General features: G+C 66.3%; 1 protein-coding gene across 5 annotated transcripts in view; it reads right to left on the bottom strand.

Moving 5' to 3' along the window:
• The window catches only part of LOC139232638 (neuronal tyrosine-phosphorylated phosphoinositide-3-kinase adapter 1-like), a 153,716-nt gene extending 133,241 nt beyond the window's left edge, over positions 1-20,475 (bottom strand). For all 5 annotated transcript variants that reach the window (XM_070863077.1, XM_070863079.1, XM_070863078.1 and 2 more), the window contains exon 1: positions 20,294-20,475. The gene's annotated coding sequence lies outside the window, so the exon portion shown is untranslated. The remainder of the gene's footprint in view (positions 1-20,293) is intronic.
• Between the last annotated feature and the right edge of the window lie 4,682 nt (positions 20,476-25,157).

Raw genomic sequence — 25,157 nt, 5'->3', positions numbered from 1 at the left:
GCGCGGCACTGTCGGAGTGGCAATACTGAGGGAGCGCTGCACTGTGGGAGGGGAAGTTCTGAGGGAGTGCCGCACTGTCGGAGGGGCGGTCCTGAGGGAGCGCCGCACTGTCGGAGGGGCAGTGCTGAGGGAGCAGCGCACTGTCGGAGGGGCAGTGCTGAGGGAGCGCCGCACTGTCGGAGAGGCAGTGCTGAGGGAGCGCCGCACTGTCGGAGGGGCAGTGCTGAGGGAGTGCCGCACTGTCGGAGGGGCAGTACTGAGGGAGCGCCGCTCTCTCCGAGGGGCAGGACTGAGGTAGGGCAACACTGTCGGAGGGGCGGTACTGAGGGAGCGACGCAATGTCGGAGGGGCGGTACTGAGGGAATGCTACATTGTCGGAGGGGCGGTACTGAGGGAGTGCTGCACTGTCGGAAAGGCAGCGCTGAGGAAGCGTTGCAGTGTCTGGGGGGCAGTATAGAGGGAGCAGCGCATTGTCGGAGCGGCAGTACTGAGGGAGCGCCGCTGTGTCGGAGGGGAAGTACTGAGGGAGCTCCGCAATGTCGGAGGGGCAGTGCTGAGGGAGCGCCGCACAGTCGGAGGGGCAGTGCTGAGGGAGCGCCGCACAGTCGGAGGGGCAGTGCTGAGGGAGTGCCGCACTGTCGGAGGGGCAGTGCTGAGGGAGTGCCGCACTGTCGGAGGGGAAGTTCTGAGGGAGTGCTGCACTGTGGGAGGGGCAGTACTGAGGTAGGTCAGCACTGTCCGAGAGGCAGCACTGAGGGAGGGCCGCACTGTGGGAGGGGCAGTTCTGAGGGAGTGCTGCACTGTAGGAGGGGCAGTACTGAGGGAGGTCAACACTGTCCGAGGGGCAGTACTGAGGGAGTGCCGCACTGTGGGAGGGGCAGTTCTGAGGGAGTGCTGCACTGTAGGAGGGGCAGTACTGAGGGAGGTCAACACTGTCCGAGGGGCAGTACTGAGGGAGGGCCGCACTGTCGGGGGCCAGTACTGAGGGAGCGCCGCACTGTCGGAGGGGCAGCGCTGAGGGAGCGCCGCACTGTCGGAGGGGGAACGCTGAGGGAGCGCCGCACTGTCGGAGGGGCAGCGCTGAGGGAGCGCCGCACTGTCGGAGGGGCAGCGCTGAGGGAGCGCCGCACTGTCGGAGGGGCAGCGCTGAGGGAGCGCCGCACTGTCGGAGGGGCAGCGCTGAGGGAGCGCCGCACTGTCGGAGGGGCAGCGCTGAGGGAGCGCCGCACTGTCGGATGGGCAGCGCTGAGGGAGCGCCGCACTGTCGGAGGGGCAGCGCTGAGGGAGCGCCGCACTGTCGGAGGGGCAGCGCTGAGGGAGCGCCGCACTGTCGGAGGGGCAGCGCTGAGGGAGCGGCGCACTGTCGGAGGGGCAGCGCTGAGGGAGCGCCGCACTGTCGGAGGGGCAGCGCTGAGGGAGCGGCGCACTGTCGGAGGGGCAGCGCTGAGGGAGCGGCGCACTGTCGGAGGGGCAGTGCTGAGGGAGCGCCGCACTGTCGGAGGGGCAGTGCTGAGGGAGCGCCGCACTGTCGGAGGGGCAGCGCTGAGGAAGCGTTGCAGTGTCGGAGGGGCAGTATAGAGGGAGCAGCGCATTGTCGGAGCGGCAGTACTGAGGGAGCGCCGCTGTGTCGGAGGGGCAGCGCTGAGGGAGCGCCACACAGTCCGAGGGACAGTGCTGAGGGAGCGCCGCACTGTCGGAGGGGCAGTGCTGAGGGAGCGCCGCACTGTCGGAGGGGCAGTGCTGAGGGAGCGCCGCACTGTCGGAGGGGCAGTGCTGAGGGAGCGCCGCACTGTCGGAGGGGCAGTGCTGAGGGAGCGCCGCACTGTCGGAGTGGAAGTTCTGAGGGAGTGCTGCACTGTCGGAGGAGGGGCAGTGCTGAGGGAGCTCCGCGCTGTCGGAGGGGCAGTGCTGAGGGAGCGGCGCTCTGTCGGAGGGGCAGTGCTGAGGGAGCGGCGCGCTGTCGGAGGGGCAGTGCTGAGGGAGCGGCGCGCTGTCGGAGGGGCAGTGCTGAGGGAGCGGCGCGCTGTCGGAGGGGCAGTGCTGAGGGAGCGGCGCGCTGTCGGAGGGGCAGTGCTGAGGGAGCGGCGCGCTGTCGGAGGGGCAGTGCTGAGGGAGCGGCGCGCTGTCGGAGGGGCAGTGCTGAGGGAGCGGCGCGCTGTCGGAGGGGCGGTGCTGAGGGAGCGGCGCGCTGTCGGAGGGGCGGTGCTGAGGGAGTGCGCTGAGGGAATGCTGCATTGTCGGAGGGGCGGTATTGAGAGAGTGCTGCACTTTCGTAGGGTCGTAAGTGAGGGAGTGCTTCACTGTCGGAGGGCCAGTACTGACGGAGTGCTGCACTGTCGGAAAGGCAGCACTGAGGAAGCTTTGCAGTGTCGGAGGGGCAGTATAGAGGGAGCAGCGCATTGTCTGAGCGGCAGTACTGAGGGAGCGCCGCAATGTCGGAGCGGCCGTACTGAGGGAGCGCCGCACTGTCGGAGGGGCGTTACTGAGGGAGTGCTGCACTGTCGGAGGAGCGGTACTGAGGGAGTGCTGCACTGTCGGAGTGGTGTTACTGAGGGAGAGCTGCACTGTCGGAGGGGCAGGACTGAGGGAGCGCCACTGAGGGAGCGCTGCACTGTTGGAGGGGCGGTACTGAGGGGGCCCCGCACTATCGGAGGGGTAGTCCTGAGGGAGTGCTGCACTGTCGGACGGGCGGTACTGAGGGAGTGCTGCACTGTAGGAGGGGAAGTTCTGAGGGAGTGCTGCACTGTCGGACGGGCGGTACTGAGGGAGTGCTGCACTGTCGGAGGGGCGGTACTGAGGGAGCGCTGCACTGTAGGAGGGGAAGTTCTGAGGGAGTGCTGCACTGTGGGAGGGGCAGTACTGAGGGAGGTCAACACTGTCCGAGGGGCAGTACTGAGGGAGGGCCGCACTATCGGAGGGGCAGTCCTGAGGGAGTGCTGCACTGTCGGACGGGCGGTACTGAGGGAGTGCCGCACTGTCGGAGGGGCAGCGCTGAGGGAGCGCCGCACTGTCGGAGGGGCAGCGCTGAGGGAGCGCCGCACTGTCGGAGGGGCAGCGCTGAGGGAGCGCCGCACTGTCGGAGGGGCAGCGCTGAGGGAGCGCCGCACTGTCGGAGGGGCAGCGCTGAGGGAGCGCCGCACTGTCGGAGGGGCAGCGCTGAGGGAGCGCCGCACTGTCGGAGGGGCAGCGCTGAGGGAGCGCCGCACTGTCGGAGGGGCAGCGCTGAGGGAGCGGCGCACTGTCGGAGGGGCAGCGCTGAGGGAGCGCCGCACTGTCGGAGGGGCAGCGCTGAGGGAGCGGCGCACTGTCGGAGGGGCAGTGCTGAGGGAGCGGCGCACTGTCGGAGGGGCAGCGCTGAGGGAGCGCCGCACTGTCGGAGGGGCAGCGCTGAGGGAGCGGCGCACTGTCGGAGGGGCAGTGCTGAGGGAATGCTGCATTGTCGGAGGGGCGGTATTGAGGGAGTGCTGCACTTTCGTAGGGTCGTAACTGAGGGAGTGCTTCACTGTCGGAGGGGCAGTCCTGACGGAGTTCTGCACTGTCGTAAAAGGCAGCGCTGAGGAAGCGTTGCAGTGTCGGAGGGGCAGTTCTGAGGGAGCGCCGCAATGTCGGAGCGGCCGTACTGAGGGAGCGCCGCACTGTCGGAGGAGCGTTACTGAGGGAGTGCTGCACTGTCGGAGGAGCGGTACTGAGGGAGTGCTGCACTGTCGGAGTGGCGTTACTGAGGGAGAGCTGCACTGTCGGAGGGGCAGTACTGAGGGAGCGCCACTGAGGGAGCGCTGTACTGTCGGAGGGGCGGTACTGAGGGGGCGCCGCACTATCGGAGGGGCAGTCCTGAGGGAGTGCTGCACTGTCGGACGGGCGGTACTGAGGGAGTGCTGCACTGTCGGAGGGGCGGTACTGAGGGAGTGCTGCACTGTCGGAGGCGCAGTGCTGAGAGAGTGCTGCACTATCGGAGGGGCAGCACTGTCCGAGGGGCAATATTGAGGGAGGGCAGCACTGTCAGAGGTGCAGTACAGAGGGAGCGCGGCACTGTAGGAGTGGCAATACTGAGGGAGCGCTGCACTGTCGGAGGGGCAGTACTGAGGGAGCGCCGTACTGTCGGTACTTAGGGATTGCTGCACTGTTGGAGGGGCGGTACCGAGGGAGTCCTGCACTGTCAGAGGGGCGTTACTGAGGGAGTGCTGCATTGTCGGAGGGGCAGTGCTGAGGGAGCGCCGCACTGTGGGAGGGGGAGTACTGAGGGAGGGCAACACTGTCAGAGGGCGTTACTGAGGGAGTGCTGCACTGTCGGAGAAGCATTATTGACGGAGTGCTGCACTGTCGTCAAGGCAGCGCTGAGGAAGCGTTGCAGTTTTGGAGGGGCAGTATAGAGGGAGCAGCGCATTGTCGGAGCGGCAGTACTGAGTAAGCGCCGCACTGTCGGAGGTGCAGTACTGAGGGAGTGGCAATACTGAGGGTGCGCCGCACTGTCGGTGGGACAGCACTGAGGGAGCGAAGCGCTGTCGGAGGGGTAGTACTGAGGGAGTGCTGCACTGTCGGAAAGGCAGTGCTGAGGGAGCGTTGCAGCGTCTGAGGGGCAGTACTGAGGGCGCCATGCACAGTCGGAGGGGCAGGACTGAGGGGGGGCAGGACTGAGGGAGTGCCGCACTGTCGGAGGGGCAGTACTGAGGGAGCGCCGCAATGTCGGAGGGGCGGTACTGAGGGAGCGCCGCACTGTCGGAGGGCCAGTACGGAGGGAGCGCCGCACTGTCGGAGGGACAGTCCAGAGGGAGTGCTGCACTGTCAGAGGGGCAGTCCTGAGGGAGTGCTGCACTGTCGGAGGGGTGGTACTGAGGGAGTGCTGTACTGTCGGAGGGGCAGTACTGAAGGAGTGTCGCTCTGTCGGAGGGGAGTACCGAGGCAGCGCCGCACTGTCGTAGGGGCAGTACTGAAGGAGAGCAACACTGTCGGAGAGGCGGTACTGAGAGAGTGCCGCACTGTCGGTACTCAGGGAGTGCTGCAATGTCGAAGGGGCGTTACTGAGGGAGTGCTGCACTGTCAGAGGGGCGGTACTGAGGGAGCACCGCACTGTCAGAGGGTCAGTGCTAAGGGAGCGCCGCAATGTCGGAGGGGCAGTGCTGAGGGAGCGCCGCACTGTCAGAGGGTCAGTGCTAAGGGAGCGCCGCAATGTCGGAGGGGCAGTGCTGAGGGAGTGCCGCACTGTCGGAGGGGCAGTGCTGAGGGAGCGCCGCACTGTCGGAGGGGCAGTGCTGAGGGAGCGCCGCAATGTCGGAGGGGCAGTGCTGAGGGAGCGCCGCAATGTCGGAGGGGCAGTGCTGAGGGAGTGCCGCACTGTCGGACGGGCAGTACTGAGGGAGCGCCACTGAGGGAGGGCCGCACTGTCGGAGGGGCAGTGCTGAGGAGAGCCGCACTGTCGGACGGGCAGTACTGAGGGAGCGCCACTGAGGGAGCGCCGCACTGTCGGAGGGGCAGTACTGAGGAGTGCCGCACTGTCGGACGGGCAGTACTGAGGGAGCGCCACTGAGGGAGCGCCGCACTGTCGGAGGGGCAGTGCTGAGGGAACGCTGCATTGTCGGAGAGGCAGTGCTGAGGGAGCGCTGCACTGTCGGAGGGGCGGTACTGAGGGAGGGTCGCACTGTAGGAGCAGAGTACTGAGGGAGCGCCGCACTGTCGCAGAGGCTGTGCTGAGGGAGCACCGTACTGTCGGAGGTGCAGGACTGAGGGAGCGCTGCACTGTTGGAGGGGCAGTGCTGAGGGAGTGCCGCACATTCGGAGGGGCAGTGCTGAGGGAGTGCCGCACTGTCGAAGGGGCAAAATTAAGGGCGGGTACCACTGTCCGAGGGGCAGTACTGAGGAAGCGCCGCACTGTCGCAGGGGCAGTGCTGAGGGAGTAGCGCACTATCAGAGGGGCAGTGCTGAGGGAGCTTCGCACTGTCCGAGATGCAGTACTGAGGGAGCGCCGCTCTGTCGGAGGGGCAGCACTGAGGGAGGGCAGCACTGTCGGAGGGGCAGTCCTGAGGGAGCACTGCACTGTGGGAGGGGCTGTACTGAGGGAGGTCAACACTGTCCGAGGGGAAGTACTGAGGGAGGGCCGCACTGTCGCGGGGCAGTGCTGAGGGAGCGCCGAAATGGCGGAGGGGCAGCGCTGAGGGAGCGCCGCACTGTCGGAGGGGCAGCGCTGAGGGAGCGCCGCACTGTCGGAGGGGCAGCGCTGAGGGAGCGCCGCACTGTCGGAGGGGCAGCGCTGAGGGAGCGCCGCACTGTCGGAGGGGCAGCGCTGAGGGAGCGCCGCACTGTCGGAGGGGCAGCGCTGAGGGAGCGCCGCACTGTCGGAGGGGCAGCGCTGAGGGAGCGCCTCACTGTCGGAGGGGCAGCGCTGAGGGAGCGCCGCACTGTCGGAGGGGCAGCGCTGAGGGAGCGCCGCACTGTCGGAGGGGCAGCGCTGAGGGAGCGGCGCACTGTCGGAGGGGCAGCGCTGAGGGAGCGGCGCACTGTCGGAGGGGCAGCGCTGAGGGAGCGGCGCACTGTCGGAGGGGCAGCGCTGAGGGAGCGGCGCACAGTCGGAGGGGCAGCGCTGAGGGAGCGCCGCACTGTCGGAGGGGCAGCGCTGAGGGAGCGCCGCACTGTCGGAGGGGCAGCGCTGAGGGAGCGCCGCACTGTCGGAGGGGCAGCGCTGAGGGAGCGCCGCACTGTCGGAGGGGCAGCGCTGAGGGAGCGGCGCACTGTCGGAGGGGCAGCGCTGAGGGAGCGGCGCACTGTCGGAGGGGCAGCGCTGAGGGAGCGGCGCACTGTCGGAGGGGCAGCGCTGAGGGAGCGGCGCACTGTCGGAGGGGCAGTGCTGAGGGAATGCTGCATTGTCGGAGGGGCGATATTGAGGGAGTGCTGCACTTTCGTAGGGTCGTAACTGAGGGAGTGCTTCACTGTCGGAGGGGCAGTCCTGACGGAGTTCTGCACTGTCGGAAAGGCAGCGCTGAGGAAGCGTTGCAGTGTCGGAGGGGCAGTACTGAGGGAGTGCTGCACTGTCGGAGGAGCGGTACTGAGGGAGTGCTGCACTGTCGGAGTGGCGTTACTGAGGGAGAGCTGCACTGTCGGAGGGGCAGTACTGAGGGAGCGCCACTGAGGGAGCGCTGTACTGTCGGAGGGGCGGTACTGAGGGGGCGCAGCACTATCGGAGGGGCAGTCCTGAGGGAGTGCTGCACTGTCGGACGGGCGGTACTGAGGGAGTGCTGCACTGTCGGAGGGGCGGTACTGAGGGAGTGCTGCACTATCGGAGGGGCAGCACTGTCCGAGCGGCAATATTGAGGGAGGGCAGCACTGTTAGAGGTGCAGTACAGAGGGAGCGCGGCACTGTAGGAGTGGCAATACTGAGGGAGAGCTGCACTGTCGGAGGGGCAGTACTGAGGGAGCGCCACTGAGGAAGCGCTGTACTGTCGGAGGGGCAGTCCTGAGGGAGTGCTGCACTGTCGGACGGGCGGTACTGAGGGAGTGCTGCACTGTCGGAGGGGCGGTACTGAGGGAGTGCTGCACTGTCGGAGGCGCAGTGCTGAGAGAGTGCTGTACTATCGGAGGGGCAGCACTGTCCGAGGGGCAATATTGAGGGAGGGCAGCACTGTCAGAGGTGCAGTACAGAGGGAGCGCGGCACTGTAGGAGTGGCAATACTGAGGGAGCGCTGCACTGTCGGAGGGGCAGTACTGAGGGAGCGCCGTACTGTCGGTACTTAGGGATTGCTGCACTGTTGGAGGGGCGGTACCGAGGGAGTCCTGCACTGTGGGAGGGGGAGTACTGAGGGAGGGCAACACTGTCAGAGGGCGGTACTGAGGGAGTGCTGCACTGTCGGAGAAGCATTATTGACGGAGTGCTGCACTGTCGTCAAGGCAGCGCTGAGGAAGCGTTGCAGTTTCGGAGGGGCAGTATAGAGGGAGCAGCGCAGTGTCGGAGCGGCAGTACTGAGTAAGCGCCGCACTGTCGGAGGTGCAGTACTGAGGGAGTGGCAATACTGAGGGTGCGCCGCACTGTCGGAGGGACAGCACTGAGGGAGCGAAGCGCTGTCGGAGGGGTAGTACTGAGGGAGTGCTGCACTGTCGGAAAGGCAGTGCTGAGGGAGCGTTGCAGCGTCTGAGGGGTAGTACTGAGGGCGCCATGCACAGTCGGAGGGGCAGGACTGAGGGGGGGCAGGACTGAGGGAGTGCCGCACTGTCGCAGGGGCAGTACTGAGGGAGCGCCGCAATGTCGGAGGGACGGTACTGAGGGAGTGCTGTACTGTCGGAGGGGCAGTACTGAAGGAGTGTCGCACTGTCGGAGGGGAGTACCGAGGCAGCGCCGCACTGTCGTAGGGGCAGTACTGAATGAGAGCAACACTGTCGGAGAGGCGGTACTGAGAGAGTGCCGCACTGTCGGTACTCAGGGAGTGCTGCAATGTCAGAGGGGCGGTACTGAGGGAGCACCGCACTGTCAGAGGGTCAGTGCTAAGGGAGCGCCGCACTGTCGGAGGGGCAGTGCTGAGGGAGCGCCGCACTGTCGGAGGGGCAGTGCTGAGGGAGTGCCGCACTGTCGGACGGGCAGTACTGAGGGAGCGCCACTGAGGGAGCGCCGCACTGTCGGAGGGGCAGTACTGAGGAGTGCCGCACTGTCGGACGGGCAGTACTGAGGGAGCGCCACTGAGGGAGCGCCGCACTGTCGGAGGGGCAGTGCTGAGGGAACGCTGCATTGTCGGAGAGGCAGTGCTGAGGGAGCGCTGCACTGTCGGAGGGGCGGTACTGAGGGAGGGTCGCACTGTGGGAGCAGAGTACTGAGGGAGCGCCGCACTGTCGCAGAGGCTGTGCTGAGGGAGCACCGTACTGTCGGAGGTGCAGGACTGAGGGAGCACTGCACTGTCGTAGGGGCAGGACTGAGGGAGCGCCATATTGCCGGAGGGGCAGGACTGAGGGAGGGTCGCACTGTCGATGGGGCAGTGCTGAGGGAGCGCCGCACTGTTGGAGGGGCAGTGCTGAGGGAGTGCCGCACATTCGGAGGGGCAGTGCTGAGGGAGTGCCGCACTGTCGAAGGGGCAAAATTAAGGGCGGGTACCACTGTCCGAGGGGCAGTACTGAGGAAGCGCCGCACTGTCCGAGGGGCAGTGCTGAGGGAGCGCCGCACTGTCGCAGGGGCAGTGCTGAGGGAGTAGCGCACTATCAGAGGGGCAGTGCTGAGGGAGCTTCGCACTGTCGAAGGGGCAGTACTGAGGAAGCGCCGCACTGTCCGAGATGCAGTACTGAGGGAGCGCCGCTCTGTTGGAGGGGCAGCACTGAGGGAGGGCAGCACTGTCGGAGGGGCAGTCCTGAGGGAGCACCGCACTGTGGGAGGGGCTGTACTGAGGGAGGTCAACACTGTGGGAGGGGCTGTACTGAGGGAGGGCCGCACTGTCGCGGGGCAGTGCTGAGGGAGCGCCGCACTGTCGGAGGGGCAGTGCTGAGGGAGCGCCGCACTGTCGGAGGGGCAGTGCTGAGGGAGCGCCGCACTGTCGGAGGGGCACTGCTGAGGGAGCGCCGCACTGTCGGAGGGGCAGTGCTGAGGGAGCGCCGCACTGTCGGAGGGGCAGTGCTGAGGGAGCGCCGCACTGTCGGAGGGGCAGTGCTGAGGGAGCGCCGCACTGTCGGAGGGGCAGTGCTGAGGGAGCGCCGCACTGTCGGAGGGGCAGTGCTGAGGGAGCGCCGCACTGTCGGAGGGGCAGTGCTGAGGGAGCGCCGCACTGTCGGAGGGGCAGTGCTGAGGGAGCGCCGCACTGTCGGAGGGGCAGTGCTGAGGGAGCGCCGCACTGTCGGAGGGGCAGTGCTGAGGGAGCGCCGCACTGTCGGAGGGGCAGTGCTGAGGGAGCGACGCACTGTCGGAGGGGCAGTGCTGAGGGAATGCTGCATTGTCGGAGCGGCGGTATTGAGGGAGTGCTGCACTTTCGTAGGGTCGTAACTGAGGGAGTGCTTCATTGTCGGAGGGGCAGCCCTGACGGAGTTCTGCACTGTCGGAAAGGCAGCGCTGAGTTCGCGTTGCAGTGTCGGAGGGGCAGTATAGAGGGAACAGCGCATTGTCGGAGCGGCAGTACTGAGGGAGCGCCGCAATGTCGGAGCGGCCGTACTGAGGGAGCGCCGCACTGTCGGAGGGGCGTTACTGAGGGAGTGCTGCACTGTCGGAGGAGCGGTACTGAGGGAGTGCTGCACTGTCGGAGGGGCAGTCCTGAGGGAGTGCTGCACTGTCAGACGTGCGGTACTGAGGGAGTGCTGCACTGTCGGAGGGGCGGTACTGAGGGAGTGCTGCACTGTCGGAGGCGCAGTGCTGAGAGAGTGCTGCACTATCGGAGGGGCAGCACTGTCCGAGGTGCAATATTGAGGGAGGGCAGCACTGTCAGAAGTGCAGTACAGAGGGAGCGCGGCACTGTCGGAGTGGCAATACTGAGGGAGCGCCGTACTGTCTGAGGGGCAGTGCTGAGTGAACGCCGCACTGTCGGAGGGGCAGTACTGAGGGAGCGCCGTACTGTCGGTACTTAGGGAGCGCCGCACTGTGGGAGGGGGAGTACTGAGGGAGGGCAACACTGTCAGAGGGCGGTACTGAGGAAGTGCTGCACTGTCGGAGAAGCATTATTGACGGAGTGCTGCACTGTCGTCAAGGCAGCGCTGAGGAAGCGTTGCAGTTTCGGAGGGGCAGTATAGAGGGAGCAGCGCATTGTCGGAGCGGCAGTACTGAGTAAGCGCCGCACTGTCGGAGGTGCAGTACTGAGGGAGTGGCAATACTGAGGGAGCGCCGCACTGTCGGAGGGGCAGTACTGAGGGAGCGCCGCGCTGGCGGAGGGGTAGTACTGAGGGAGCGACGCGCTGTCGGAGGGGCAGTACTGAGGGAGCGCCGCGCTGGCGGAGGGGCAGTACTGAGGGAGCGTCGCCCTGTGGGAGGGGCAGTACTGAGGGAGCGTCGCCCTGTGGGAGGGGCAATACTGAGGGAGGGCCGCACTGTCGGGGGGCAGTGCTGAGTGAGCGCCGCACTGTTGGAGGGGTGGTACTGAGGGAATGCTGCACTGTCGGAGTGGCGGTACTGAGTGAGTGCTGCACTGTTGGAAAGGCAGTGCTGAGGGAACGTTGCAGCGTCTGAGGGGCAGTACTAAGGGCGCCATGCACAGTCGGAGGGGCAGGACTGAGGGGGGGCAGGACTGAGGGAGTGCCGCACTGTCGGAGGGGCAGTACTAAGGGAGCGCCGCAATTTTGGAGGGGCGGTACTGAGGGAGCGCCGCACTGTCGGAGGGCCAGTACGGAGGGAGCGCCGCACTGTCGGAGGGACAGTCCAGAGGGAGTGCTGCACTGTCAGAGGGGCAGTCCTGAGGGAGTGCTGCACTGTCGGAAGGGGTGGTACTGAGGGAGTGCTGTACTGTCGGAGGGGCAGTACTGAAGGAGTGACGCTCTGTCGGAGGGGAGTACCGAGGCAGCGCCGCACTGTCGTAGGGGCAGTACTGAAGGAGAGCAACACTGTCGGAGGGGCGGTACTGAGAGAGTGCCTTACTGTCGGTACTCAGGGAGTGCTGCAATGTCGAAGGGGCGTTACTGAGGGAGTGCTGCACTGTCAGAGGGTCGGTGCTGAGGGAGCGCCGCACTGTCGGAGGGGCAGTACTGAGGGAGTGCTGCACTGTCGGAAAGGCAGTGCTGAGGGAGCGTTGCAGTGTCGGAGGGGCAGTATTGAGGGAGCACCGCACTGTCGGAGGGGCCGGACTGAGGGTGCCCTGCACTTTTGGCGGGACAGTGCTGAGGGAGCGCCGCACTGTCGGAGGGGCAGCGCTGAGGGAGCGCCGCACTGTCGGAGGGGCAGCGCTGAGGGAGCGCCGCACTGTCGGAGGGGCAGCGCTGAGGGAGCGCCGCACTGTCGGAGGGGCAGCGCTGAGGGAGCGCCGCACTGTCGGAGGGGCAGCGCTGAGGGAGCGCCGCACTGTCGGAGGGGCAGCGCTGAGGGAGCGCCGCACTGTCGGAGGGGCAGCGCTGAGGGAGCGGCGCACTGTCGGAGGGGCAGCGCTGAGGGAGCGCCGCACTGTCGGAGGGGCAGCGCTGAGGGAGCGCCGCACTGTCGGAGGGGCAGCGCTGAGGGAGCGCCTCACTGTCGGAGGGGCAGCGCTGAGGGAGCGCCGCACTGTCGGAGGGGCAGCGCTGAGGGAGCGCCTCACTGTCGGAGGGGCAGCGCTGAGGGAGCGCCGCACTGTCGGAGGGGCAGCGCTGAGGGAGCGGCGCACTGTCGGAGGGGCAGCGCTGAGGGAGCGCCGCACTGTCGGAAAGGCAGCGCTGAGGAAGCGTTGCAGTGTCGGAGGGGCAGTACTGAGGGAGCGCCGCAATGTCGGAGCGGCCGTACTGAGGGAGCGCCGCACTGTCGGAGGAGCGTTACTGAGGGAGTGCTGCACTGTCGGAGGAGCGGTACTGAGGGAGTGCTGCACTGTCGGAGTGGTGTTACTGAGGGAGAGCTGCACTGTCGGAGGGGCAGTACTGAGGGAGCGCCACTGAGGAAGCGCTGTACTGTCGGAGGAGCAGTCCTGAGGGAGTGCTGCACTGTCGGACGGGCGTACTGAGGGAGTGCTGCACTGTCGGAGGGGCGGTACTGAGGGAGTGCTGCACTGTCGGAGGCACAGTGCTGAGAGAGTGCTGCACTATCGGAGGGGCAGCACTGTCCGAGGGGCAATATTGAGGGAGAGCAGCACTGTCAGAGGTGCAGTACAGAGGGAGCGCGGCACTGTAGGAGTGGCAATACTGAGGGAGCGCTGCACTGTCGGAGGGGCAGTACTGAGGGAGCGCCGTACTGTCGGTACTTAGGGATTGCTGCACTGTTGGAGGGGCGGTACCGAGGGAGTCCTGCACTGTGGAAGGGGGAGTACTGAGGGAGGGCAACACTGTCAGGGGGCGGTACTGAGGGAGTGCTGCACTGTCGGAGAAGCATTATTGACGGAGTGCTGCACTGTCGTCAAGGCAGCGCTGAGGAAGCGTTGCAGTTTCGGAGGGGCAGTATAGAGGGAGCAGCGCATTGTCGGAGCGGCAGTACTGAGTAAGCGCCGCACTGTCGGAGGTGCAGTACTGAGGGAGTGGCAATACTGAGGGTGCGCCGCACTGTCAGAGGGACAGCACTGAGGTAGCGAAGCGCTGTCGGAGGGGTAGTACTGAGGGAGTGCTGCACTGTCGGAAAGGCAGTGCTGAGGGAGCGTTGCAGCGTCTGAGGGGCAGTACTGAGGGCGCCATGCACAGTCGGAGGGGCAGGACTGAGGGGGGGCAGGACTGAGGGAGTGCCGCACTGTCGGAGGGGCAGTACTGAGGGCGCCATGCACAGTCGGAGGGGCAGGACTGAGGTGGGGCAGGACTGAGGGAGTGCCGCACTGTCGGAGGGGCAGTACTGAGGGAGCGCCGCAATGTCGGAGGGGCGGTACTGAGGGAGCGCCGCACTGTCGGAGGGCCAGTACGGAGGGAGCGCCGCACTGTCGGAGGGGCAGTGCTGAGGGAGCGCCGCACTGTCGGAGGGGCAGCGCTGAGGGAGCGCCGCACTGTCGGAGGGGCAGCGCTGAGGGAGCGCCGCACTGTCGGAGGGGCAGTGCTGAGGGAGCGGCGCACTGTCGGAGGGGAGTACCGAGGCAGCGCCGCACTGTCGTAGGGGCAGTACTGAAGGAGAGCAACACTGTCGGAGAGGCGGTACTGAGAGAGTGCCGCACTGTCGGTACTCAGGGAGTGCTGCAATGTCGAAGGGGCGTTACTGAGGGAGTGCTGCACTGTCAGAGGGTCAGTGCTAAGGGAGCGCCGCACTGTCGGAGGGGCAGTGCTGAGGGAGCGCCGCACTGTCGGAGGGGCAGTGCTGAGGGAGCACCGCACTGTCGGACGGGCAGTACTGAGGGAGCGCCACTGAGGGAGGGCCGCACTGTCGGAGGGGCAGTGCTGAGGAGAGCCGCACTGTCGGACGGGCAGTACTGAGGGAGCGCCACTGAGGGAGCGCCGCACTGTCGGAGGGGCAGCACTGAGGAGTGCCGCACTGTCGGACGGGCAGTACTGAGGGAGCGCCACTGAGGGAGCGCCGCACTGTCGGAGGGGCAGTGCTGAGGGAACGCTGCATTGTCGGAGAGGCAGTGCTGAGGGAGCGCTGCACTGTCGGAGGGGCGGTACTGAGGGAGGGTCGCACTGTGGGAGCAGAGTACTGAGGGAGCGCCGCACTGTCGCAGAGGCTGTGCTGAGGGAGCACCGTACTGTCGGAGGTGCAGGACTGAGGGAGCACTGCACTGTCGTAGGGGCAGGACTGAGGGAGCGCCATATTGCCGGAGGGGCAGGACTGAGGGAGGGTCGCACTGTCGATGGGGCAGTGCTGAGGGAGCGCCGCACTGTTGGAGGGGCAGTGCTGAGGGAGTGCCGCACATTCGGGGGGGCAGTGCTGAGGGAGTGCCGCACTGTCGAAGGGGCAAAATTAAGGGCGGGTACCACTGTCCGAGGGGCAGTACTGAGGAAGCGCCGCACTGTCCGAGGGGCAGTGCTGAGGGAGCGCCGCACTGTCGCAGGGGCAGTGCTGAGGGAGTAGCGCACTATCAGAGGGGCAGTGCTGAGGGAGCTTCGCACTGTCGAAGGGGCAGTACTGAGGAAGCGCCGCACTGTCCGAGATGCAGTACTGAGGGAGGTCAACACTGTCGGAGGGGCAGTGCTGAGGGAGCGCCGCACTGTCGGAGGGGCAGTGCTGAGGGAGCGCCGCACTGTCGGAGGGGCAGTGCTGAGGGAGCGCCGCACTGTCGGAGGGGCAGTGCTGAGGGAGCGCCGCACTGTCGGAGGGGCAGTGCTGAGGGAGCGCCGCACTGTCGGAGGGGCAGTGCTGAGGGAGCGCCGCACTGTCGGAGGGGCAGCGCTGAGGGAGCGCCGCACTGTCGGAGGGGCAGCGCTGAGGGAGCGCCGCACTGTCGGAGGGGCAGTGCTGAGGGAGCGGCGCACTGTCGGAGGGGCAGTGCTGAGGGAGCGGCGCACTGTCGGAGGGGCAGTGCTGAGGGAGCGGCGCACTGTCGGAGGGGCAGTGCTGAGGGAGCGCCGCACTGTCGGAGGGGCAGCGCTGAGGGAGCGCCGCACTGTCGGAGGGGCAGCGCTGAGGGAGCGCCGCACTGTCGGAGGGGCAGTGCTGAGGGAGCGGCGCACTGTCGGAGGGGAGTACCGAGGCAGCGCCGCACTGTCGTAGGGGCAGTACTGAAGGAGAGCAACACTGTCGGAGAGGCGGTACTGAGAGAGTGCCGCACTGTCGGTACTCAGGGAGTGCTGCAATGTCGAAGGGGCGTTACTGAGGGAGTGCTGCACTGTCAGAGGGTCAGTGCTAAGGGAGCGCCGCACTGTCGGAGGGGCAGTGCTGAGGGAGCGCCGCACTGTCGGAGGGGCAGTGCTGAGGGAGCACCGCACTGTCGGACGGGCAGTACTGAGGGAGCGCCACTGAGGGAGGGCCGCACTGTCGGAGGGGCAGTGCTGAGGAGAGCCGCACTGTCGGACGGGCAGTACTGAGGGAGCGCCACTGAGGGAGCGCCGCACTGTCGGAGGGGCAGCACTGAGGAGTGCCGCACTGTCGGACGGGCAGTACTGAGGGAGCGCCACTGAGGGAGCGCCGCACTGTCGGAGGGGCAGTGCTGAGGGAACGCTGCATTGTCGGAGAGGCAGTGCTGAGGGAGCGCTGCACTGTCGGAGGGGCGGTACTGAGGGAGGGTCGCACTGTGGGAGCAGAGTACTGAGGGAGCGCCGCACTGTCGCAGAGGCTGTGCTGAGGGAGCACCGTACTGTCGGAGGTGCAGGACTGAGGGAGCACTGCACTGTCGTAGGGGCAGGACTGAGGGAGCGCCATATTGCCGGAGGGGCAGGACTGAGGGAGGGTCGCACTGTCGATGGGGCAGTGCTGAGGGAGCGCCGCACTGTTGGAGGGGCAGTGCTGAGGGAGTGCCGCACATTCGGGGGGGCAGTGCTGAGGGAGTGCCGCACTGTCGAAGGGGCAAAATTAAGGGCGGGTACCACTGTCCGAGGGGCAGTACTGAGGAAGCGCCGCACTGTCCGAGGGGCAGTGCTGAGGGAGCGCCGCACTGTCGCAGGGGCAGTGCTGAGGGAGTAGCGCACTATCAGAGGGGCAGTGCTGAGGGAGCTTCGCACTGTCGAAGGGGCAGTACTGAGGAAGCGCCGCACTGTCCGAGATGCAGTACTGAGGGAGGTCAACACTGTCGGAGGGGCAGTGCTGAGGGAGCGCCGCACTGTCGGAGGGGCAGTGCTGAGGGAGCGCCGCACTGTCGGAGGGGCAGTGCTGAGGGAGCGCCGCACTGTCGGAGGGGCAGTGCTGAGGGAGCGCCGCACTGTCGGAGGGGCAGTGCTGAGGGAGCGCCGCACTGTCGGAGGGGCAGTGCTGAGGGAGCGCCGCACTGTCGGAGGGGCAGCGCTGAGGGAGCGCCGCACTGTCGGAGGGGCAGCGCTGAGGGAGCGCCGCACTGTCGGAGGGGCAGTGCTGAGGGAGCGGCGCACTGTCGGAGGGGCAGTGCTGAGGGAGCGGCGCACTGTCGGAGGGGCAGTGCTGAGGGAGCGGCGCACTGTCGGAGGGGCAGTGCTGAGGGAGCGGCGCACTGTCGGAGGGGCAGTGCTGAGGGAGCGGCGCACTGTCGGAGTGGCAGTGCTGAGGGAGCGGCACTGTCGGAGGGGCAGTGCTGAGGGAATGCTGCATTGTCGGAGCGGCGGTATTGAGGGAGTGCTGCACTTTTGTAGGGTCGTAACTGAGGGAGTGCTTCATTGTCGGAGGGGCAGCCCTGACGGAGTTCTGCACTGTCGGAAAGGCAGCGCTGAGTTCGCGTTGCAGTGTCGGAGGGGCAGTATAGAGGGAACAGCGCATTGTCGGAGCGGCAGTACTGAGGGAGCGCCGCAATGTCGGAGCGGCCGTACTGAGGGAGCGCCGCACTGTCGGAGGGGCGTTACTGAGGGAGTGCTGCACTGTCGGAGGAGCGGTACTGAGGGAGTGCTGCACTGTCGGAGTGGCGTTACTGAGGGAGAGCTGCACTGTCGGAGGGGCAGTACTGAGGGGGCGCCACTGAGGGAGCGCTGTACTGTCGGAGGGGCAGCGCTGAGGGAGCGCCGCACTGTCGGAGGGGCAGTGCTGAGGGAGCGCCGCACTGTCGGAGGGGCAGTGCTGAGGGAATGCTGCATTGTCGGAGCGGCGGTATTGAGGGAGTGCTGCACTTTCGTAGGGTCGTAACTGAGGGAGTGCTTCATTGTCGGAGGGGCAGCCCTGACGGAGTTCTGCACTGTCGGAAAGGCAGCGCTGAGTTCGCGTTGCAGTGTCGGAGGGGCAGTATAGAGGGAACAGCGCATTGTCGGAGCGGCAGTACTGAGGGAGCGCCGCAATGTCGGAGCGGCCGTACTGAGGGAGTGCTGCACTGTCGGAGGAGCGGTACTGAGGGAGTGCTGCACTGTCGGAGTGGCGTTACTGAGGGAGAGCTGCACTGTCGGAGGGGCAGTACTGAGAGGGCGCCACTGAGGGAGCGCTGTACTGTCGGAGGGGCAGCGCTGAGGGAGCGCCGCACTGTCGGAGGGGCAGTGCTGAGGGAGCTCCGCACTGTCGGAGGGGCAGTGCTGAGGGAGCGGCGCACTGTCGGAGGGGCAGTGCTGAGGGAGCGCCGCACTGTCGGAGGGGCAGTGCTGAGGGAGCGGCGCAGTGTCGGAGGGGCAGTGCTGAGGGAGCGCCGCACTGTCGGAGGGGCAGTGCTGAGGGAGCGGCGCAGTGTCGGAGGGGCAGTGCTGAGGGAGCGCCGCACTGTCGGAGGGGCAGTGCTGAGGGAGCGCCGCACTGTCGGAGGGGCAGTGCTGAGGGAGCGCCGCACTGTCGGAGGGGCAGTGCTGAGGGAGCGGCGCAGTGTCGGAGGGGCAGTGCTGAGGGAGCGGTGCACTGTCGGAGGGGCAGTGCTGAGGGAGCGGCGCACTGTCGGAGTGGCAGTGCTGAGAGAGCGTCACTGTCGGAGGGGCGTTACTGAGGGAGTGCTGCACTGTCGGAGGAGCGGTACTGAGGGAGTGCTGCACTGTCGGAGTGGCGTTACTGAGGGAGAGCTGCACTGTCGGAGGGGCAGTACTGAGGGAGCGCCACTGAGGGAGCGCTGTACTGTCGGAGGGGCGGTACTGAGGGGGCGCCGCACAATCGGAGGGGCAGTCCTGAGGGAGTGCTGCACTGTCGGACGGGCGGTACTGAGGGAGTGCTGCACTGTCGGAGGGGGCAGTACTGATGGAGTGCAAGTCTGTCGGAGGGGTCAGTACTGAGGGAGCGCCGCACCATCGGAGGGGCAGTACTGAGGGAGCGCCGCACTGCGCGAGCATCAGTACTCAGGGAGCGCTGCACTGTCCGAGGGGCAGTCCGGACGGAGCGCCGCACTGTCGGTGGGGCAGTACTGAGGGAACGCCGCACTGTCGGAGGAGCAGTATTGTGAGAGAGGCGCACTGTCGGAGGGTCAGTACCGAGGGAGCGCCGCTCTGTTAAAGAGACGGGCCCAATCTGTGTACTGTAGATTAATAAAATGGGTGCTCAGGGGACCAGCGGGGTGCAGGGCTGACCATTATCGTGGCAGCGATCTCGCATCCAAAGAGGCAGCGATAAGCGAAGGAAAGGCGGACATGTTTGGATGAGCGCTCGGCCAGCTCCCCTTTGATCTGTCGCCCCGATTACGTCCCCCGAATCAGTCGCTGCCCTTGTCCCGCGAGGCATCAGCGGGTGATACTCAATGTAGGGTCCGGGGCAATGATTTCACCGTCTCTGTGCGCGAGAGCCAAACGCCGAAGCCTCGTCCCTGATCTCCCGCCGTGTTTAGCGGGCGGTGTTCCCGGCCCCACTGTGCCCGCCTGCGGAGTCGTTAGCGCCCGCTAAGCCGGAGACGTTATCGGGAGGCGCAGGTGAGCAGGATCTTGCCCCCTCAGCAGCTACTCCGTGTGGGGAGGCCCCGTGACAGTCGACGGACTATTCGGCCTTGGGGGGCATTCCCGCGGAGCCCAATCCCATTCTTTCCGCGCGCGGTTATGACAATCCGCCTCTGGTTCCTTTCCCCCAACAACCCAGCGTTGCAGACGGTGAGAACCTGCATTTATATAGCGCCTTTCATGACCATTGGAAGTCTCTAAGCGTTTTTCCGCCAATGAAATACTTTTGAAGTGCAGTCACTGTTGTAATGTGGGAAATGCGGCAGCAAATTTGCACACAGCAAGCTCCCACACACAGCAATGTGATAATGATCCAGATAAACTGTTTTTGTTATGTTGATTGAGGGATAAATATTGGTCCCAGGACACCGGGGAGAACTCCCCTGCTCTTTGAAATAGTGGCCGTGAGATCTTTTACATCCACCTGAGAGTGCAGACAAGGCCTCGGTTTAACATCTCATCCGAAAGACGGCACCTCCGGCAGTGTGGTGCTCCCTCAGTACTGCCCCTCCGACAGTGCGGCGCTCCCTCAGTACTGCCCCTCCGACAGTGCGGCGCTCCCTCAGTACTGCCCCTCCGACAGTGCGGCGCTCCCTCAGTACTGCCCCTCCGACAGTGCGGCGCTCCCTCAGTACTGCCCCTCCGACAGTGCGGCGCTCCCTCAGTACTGCCCCTCCGACAGTGCGGCGCTCCCTCAGTACTGCTGTTCCGTCAGTGCGGCGTTCCCTCAGCACTGCCCCGGGACAGTCAGCCTGAGATTTTGGTGCTCGTGCCTGTGGAGTGGGACTCGAGCCTACGACCTTCTGACTTGGAGCCGAGAGTGCGAGCGCTCGCGGCGCCCGATCGGCGGCCGCCACCTCGGAACCAGACGGTGCGGCGAAAGCGTCTCCTGGGGTAACCGGGCCCAGCCGCGGCTGCGGCGGCGGGGGTGGGGGTGGGGGGTTGCCGAGCGGTCACGATTGGCCCTTCGGCCCCACCCACACACGCCGCCTTGGGTTGGAGCCCCCTACCCACGTTGGCCTCAAACACCCGCTACTGACCTGCGCGACCTTTAACCTGCTGTCGACGCGGAGCCCCAGTGGAGGGGGAGGGGGGTGGGGCGCGGTGGCCGAGGCGTTGGTAACCGGGCTGGTTGACCGTGTTTTTGTGCCTACCACCACCACCACCCACCCTTCCTCCCGAACACATGGCTGACTGTGGGGCTCGGCTGAGAACTGCAGCGTTGTCCATCAGGGAAGGGAAGGGTGTGACTAGACCCCCCCCCCCCCCCTCTCCCCTGGTACCCGGGACAAAATATATACAGCAAACATAACACCCGCACCCCCTTCAGCTCCAAAATCGCCCCCCTGCCAATGTGTGCCCCCCCCTCCCTTACCTTTCCGACGCTACTGGCAGCTGCTCTCCGGGCTTCAGTGACTTCCCACCGATCTGTCTGCAGTCTGCTATGCAAATCTGCCTCTACAGGGAGAGGCCGCTATGTCCGAGGCGAGAGGCATTGGCAATTTTTTTCTCCTCCCCTCTCTCTCTCCGCACAACCAGACCCCGTCCCTCCTCCAGATTTCAGCAGTCCATGAATGAGAAGCCCTGCCCCACCCCCCACACACGCCTCCCCTCTTCTTTCTTCCCCAGCTCCGGAGAGGGGCCGAGTCACTTGTGTGTTGCGAGGGAATCTTTTACCAGCGCTTTTTTCCAGACGCAGTCCATTCTTTTCCAGCACCAGTCCCCCTCCCCTCGGCTCAGATTGTCTTTAGTTCTTCCCCTCCTCTGCTGGTGTTGTTCACCTCACAGGCAAGCTCAGGCCTTGTGGGCCTAAGCGGAGAAAGGACAACTATTGTCAGTCAGCCTTGCGGCTCAGCATTCCCCTGCGGGCGGCAGCTGCCGGCGAGATGGAAGAAGAGGCGGATGAAGGAATCCTTGCTTCGCGGGCGGGGGTTAGAGGTGTGGGAGAATCAATAGCTCTCTCTCTGTGTGTGTGTGTGTGTGTGTGTGTGTCCCCTTCTCCCCGGGCTGCAGGGGGAAGGGGGGGGGGGGAGATGTCTGGATTCAGCCGGTCCGGCGGCTGACCTTTGACCCGCCGACCCCACTGTTGACCCGCGGCTCGCGCTCGGGCTCGGCGCTCGCCGCTCGCTCGGGAGTTGAGCGGGAAGCTGAAGAGACTGCCGCGGAGAGGAGCGTCTCTCCCGCGCCGACGTCCCCTTTTCCTCAGGGCGGGTTAAACGAGGGCAGAGCAGGGTCGGTGTGTGAGAGAGAGAGAGAGATAACAAAAGCTGCCCTCCCTCACACACACACTTCGATCGATCGGGCGGACGTTACTCTCTGTGGCTGAGGATTTCCCCGCCGCCCGCCGGCCCCCTGTTCGGCGTTCGCACCTGACGGCCCTCCTGACGTCCGGCTCCCGGCCCCGCACGGCAACGCACTGCGTGGATCATGACGCAGGTAAAAGCCTGTGTGTGTGTGTGTGTGTGTGTGAGAGAGAGAGAGAGTGTGTGTGTGTGGAGCGGCTAGCGGCCACGGCGAGCGAGCTCGGTGACTCAGCCCGCAGCCACTGCACCAGACTGGTGCTGATGCTGCATTCTGAACCAGCCCCGGCCTCTCCCTGCGTACACACACACACACACACCGCCGACGTGAGCGCCGCCTGCTCCGCTAATGCCCAGCATCACCCCCCCACACAGCATCACACCCCCTCCCCTCCACACAGCATCACCCCCCCTCCCCTCCACACAGCATCACACCCCCTCCCCTCCACACAGCATCACCCCCCCTCCCCTCCCCTCCACACAGCATCACCCCCCCTCCCCTCCACACAGCATCACCCCCCCTCCCCTCCACACAGCATCACCCCCCCTCCCCTCCACTCCACACAGCATCACCCCCCCCTCCCCTCCACACAGCATCACCCCCCCTCCCCTCCACTCCACACAGCATCACCCCCCCTCCCCTCCCCTCCACACAGCATCACCCCCCCTCCCCTCCACACAGCATCACCCCCCCTCCCCTCCACTCCACACAGCATCACCCCCCCCTCCCCTCCACACAGCATCACCCCCCCTCCCCTCCACTCCACACAGCATCACCCCCCCTCCCCTCCCCTCCACACAGCATCACCCCCCCTCCCCTCCACACAGCATCACCCCCCCTCCCCTCCACTCCACACAGCATCACCCCCCCCTCCACTCCACACAGCATCACACCCCCTTCCACACAGCATCACCCCCCCCTCCCCTCCACACAGCATCACCCCCCCCCACCCCTCCACACAGCATCACCCCCCCCTCCCCTCCACACAGCATCACCCCCCCCCACCCCTCCACACAGCATCACCCCCCCTCCCCTCCACTCCACACAGCATCACCCCCCCTCCCCTCCCCTCCCCTCCACACAGCATCACCCCCCCTCCCCTCCACACAGCATCACCCCCCCCCACCCCTCCACACAGCATCACACCCCCTTCCACACAGCATCACTCCCCTCCACTCCACACAGCATCACACCCCCTTCCACACAGCATCACCCCCCCTCCCCTCCACACAGCATCACCCCCCCCCACCCCTCCACACAGCATCACACCCCCTTCCACACAGCATCACTCCCCTCCCCTCCACACAGCATCACCCCCCCCTCCCCTCCACTCCACACAGCATCACACCCCCTTCCACACAGCATCACCCCCCCCTCCCCTCCACACAGCATCACCCCCCCTCCCCTCCACACAGCATCACCCCCCCACCCCTCCACACAGCATCACCCCCCCCTCCCCTCCACACAGCATCACCCCCTATCCCCTCCACACAGCATCACCCCCCCTCCACACAGCATCACCCCCCTTCCCCTCCACACAGCATCACCCCCCCCTCCCCTCCACACAGCATCACCCCCCCCTCCCCACACAGCATCACCCCCCCTTCCCCTCCACACAGCATCACCCCCCCTCCCCTCCACACAGCATCACCCCCCCACCCCTCCACACAGCATCACCCCCTCCACACAGCATCACCCTCCCCTTCCACACAGCATCACCCCCCCTCCCCTCCACACAGCATCACCCCCCCTTCCCCTCCACACAGCATCACCCCCCCTCCCCTCCACTCCACACAGCATCACACCCCCTTCCACACAGCATCACCCCCCCTCCCCCCCACACAGCATCACCCCCCCTCCCCTCCACACAGCATCACCCCCCCTCCACACAGCATCACCCCCCCTTCCCCTCCCCACACAGCATCACCCCCCCCTCCCCACACAGCATCACCCCCCCTCCCCTCCACACAGCATCACCCCCCTTCCCCTCCACACAGCATAACCCCACCCTCCCCACACAGCATCACCCCCCCCTCCCCACACAGCATCACCCCCCCCTCCCCTCCACACAGCATCACCCCCCCTCCACACAGCATCACCCCCCTTCCCCTCCACACAGCATCACCCCCCTTCCCCACACAGCATCACCCCCCCCTCCCCACACAGCATCACCCCCCCTTCCCCTCCACACAGCATCACCCCCCCACCCCTCCACACAGCATCACCCCCCCTTCCCCTCCACACAGCATCACCCCCCCCCACCCCTCCACACAGCATCACCCCCCCTCCCCTCCACTCCACACAGCATCACACCCCCTTCCACACAGCATCACCCCCCCCTCCCCACACAGCATCACACTCCTCCCCCCCTCCACACAGCATCACACCCCCTTCCACACAGCATCACCCCCCCTCCCCTCCACACAGCATCACCCCCCCTCCACACAGCATCACCCCCCCTCCACACAGCATCACCCCCCCACCTCTCCACACAGCATCACCCCCCCTCCCCACACAGCATCACCCTCTCCTCCACACAGCATCACCCCCCCCTCCCCTCCACACAGCATCACACCCCCTTCCACACAGCATCACCCCCCCCCTCCCCTCCACACAGCATCACTCCCCCCCACCCCTCCACATAGCATCACACCCCTCCCCTCCACACAGCATCACCCCCCCTTCCACACAGCATCACCCCCCCCACCCCTCCACACAGCATCACCCCCCCCTCCCCTCCACACAGCATCACCCCCCCTCCCCTCCACACAGCATCACCCCCCCTCCCCTCCACACAGCATCACCCCCCCTCCCCTCCACACAGCATCACCCCCCCTCCCCTCCACACAGCATCACACCCCCTTCCACACAGCATCACCCCCCCACCCCTCCACACAGCATCACCCCCCCCTCCCCTCCACACAGCATCACTCCCCTCTTCCACACAGCATCACCCCCCCCTCCCCTCCACACAGCATCACCCCCCCTTCCACACAGCATCACCCCCCTCCCCTCCACACAGCTTCACCCCCCCTCCACACAGCATCACCCCCCCCTCCCCTCCACACAGCATCACCCCCTCCCCTCCACACAGCATCACCCCCCCCTCCCCTCCACACAGCATCACCCCCCCTCCCCTCCACACAGCATCACCCCCCCTCCCCTCCACACAGCATCACCCCCCCCCCACCCCTCCACACAGCATCACACCCCCTTCCACACAGCATCACTCCCCTCCCCTCCACACAGCATCACCCCCCCCCTCCCCTCCACTCCACACAGCATCACACCCCCCTCCACACAGCATCACCCCCCCTCCCCTCCACACAGCATCACCCCCCTCCCCTCCACACAGCATCACCCCCCCCTTCCACACAGCATCACCCCCCTCCCCTCCACACAGCATCACTCCCCCTCCCCTCCACACCGCATTACACTCCTCCCCTCCACACAGCATCACACTCCGCCCCCCTTCCACATAGCATCACTCTCCTCCCCTCTCCTCCACACAGCATCACTCTCCTCCCCCCCTCCCCTCCACACAGCATCACTCTCCTCCCCCCCCTCCCCTCCACACAGCATCACTCTCCTCCCCCCCCTCCCCTCCACACAGCATCACTCCCACCCCCCCTCCCCTCCACACAGCATCACCCCCTCCCCTCCACACAGCATCACTCCCATCCCCCTCCCCTCCACACAGCATCACTCCCATCCCCCTCCCCTCCACACAGCAGCACTCCCACCCCCTCCCCTCCACACAGCATCACTCCCATCCCCTCCCCTCCCCTCCACATAGCATCACTTCCCCCCCCCTCCACACAGCATCACTTCCCCCCCTCCACACAGCATCACTCCCCTCCCCCCTCCACACAGCATCACTCCCCTCCCCTCCACACAGCATCACTCCCCTCCCCTCCACACAGCATCATTCCCCTCCA

This window comes from Pristiophorus japonicus, chromosome 20 (assembly GCF_044704955.1).
Source record: "Pristiophorus japonicus isolate sPriJap1 chromosome 20, sPriJap1.hap1, whole genome shotgun sequence".
Taxonomy (NCBI): Eukaryota; Metazoa; Chordata; class Chondrichthyes; family Pristiophoridae; genus Pristiophorus; species Pristiophorus japonicus.
The sequence above is the reverse complement of the archived record's forward strand: the minus strand, read 5'-3'. Positions and strand labels throughout refer to the sequence as shown.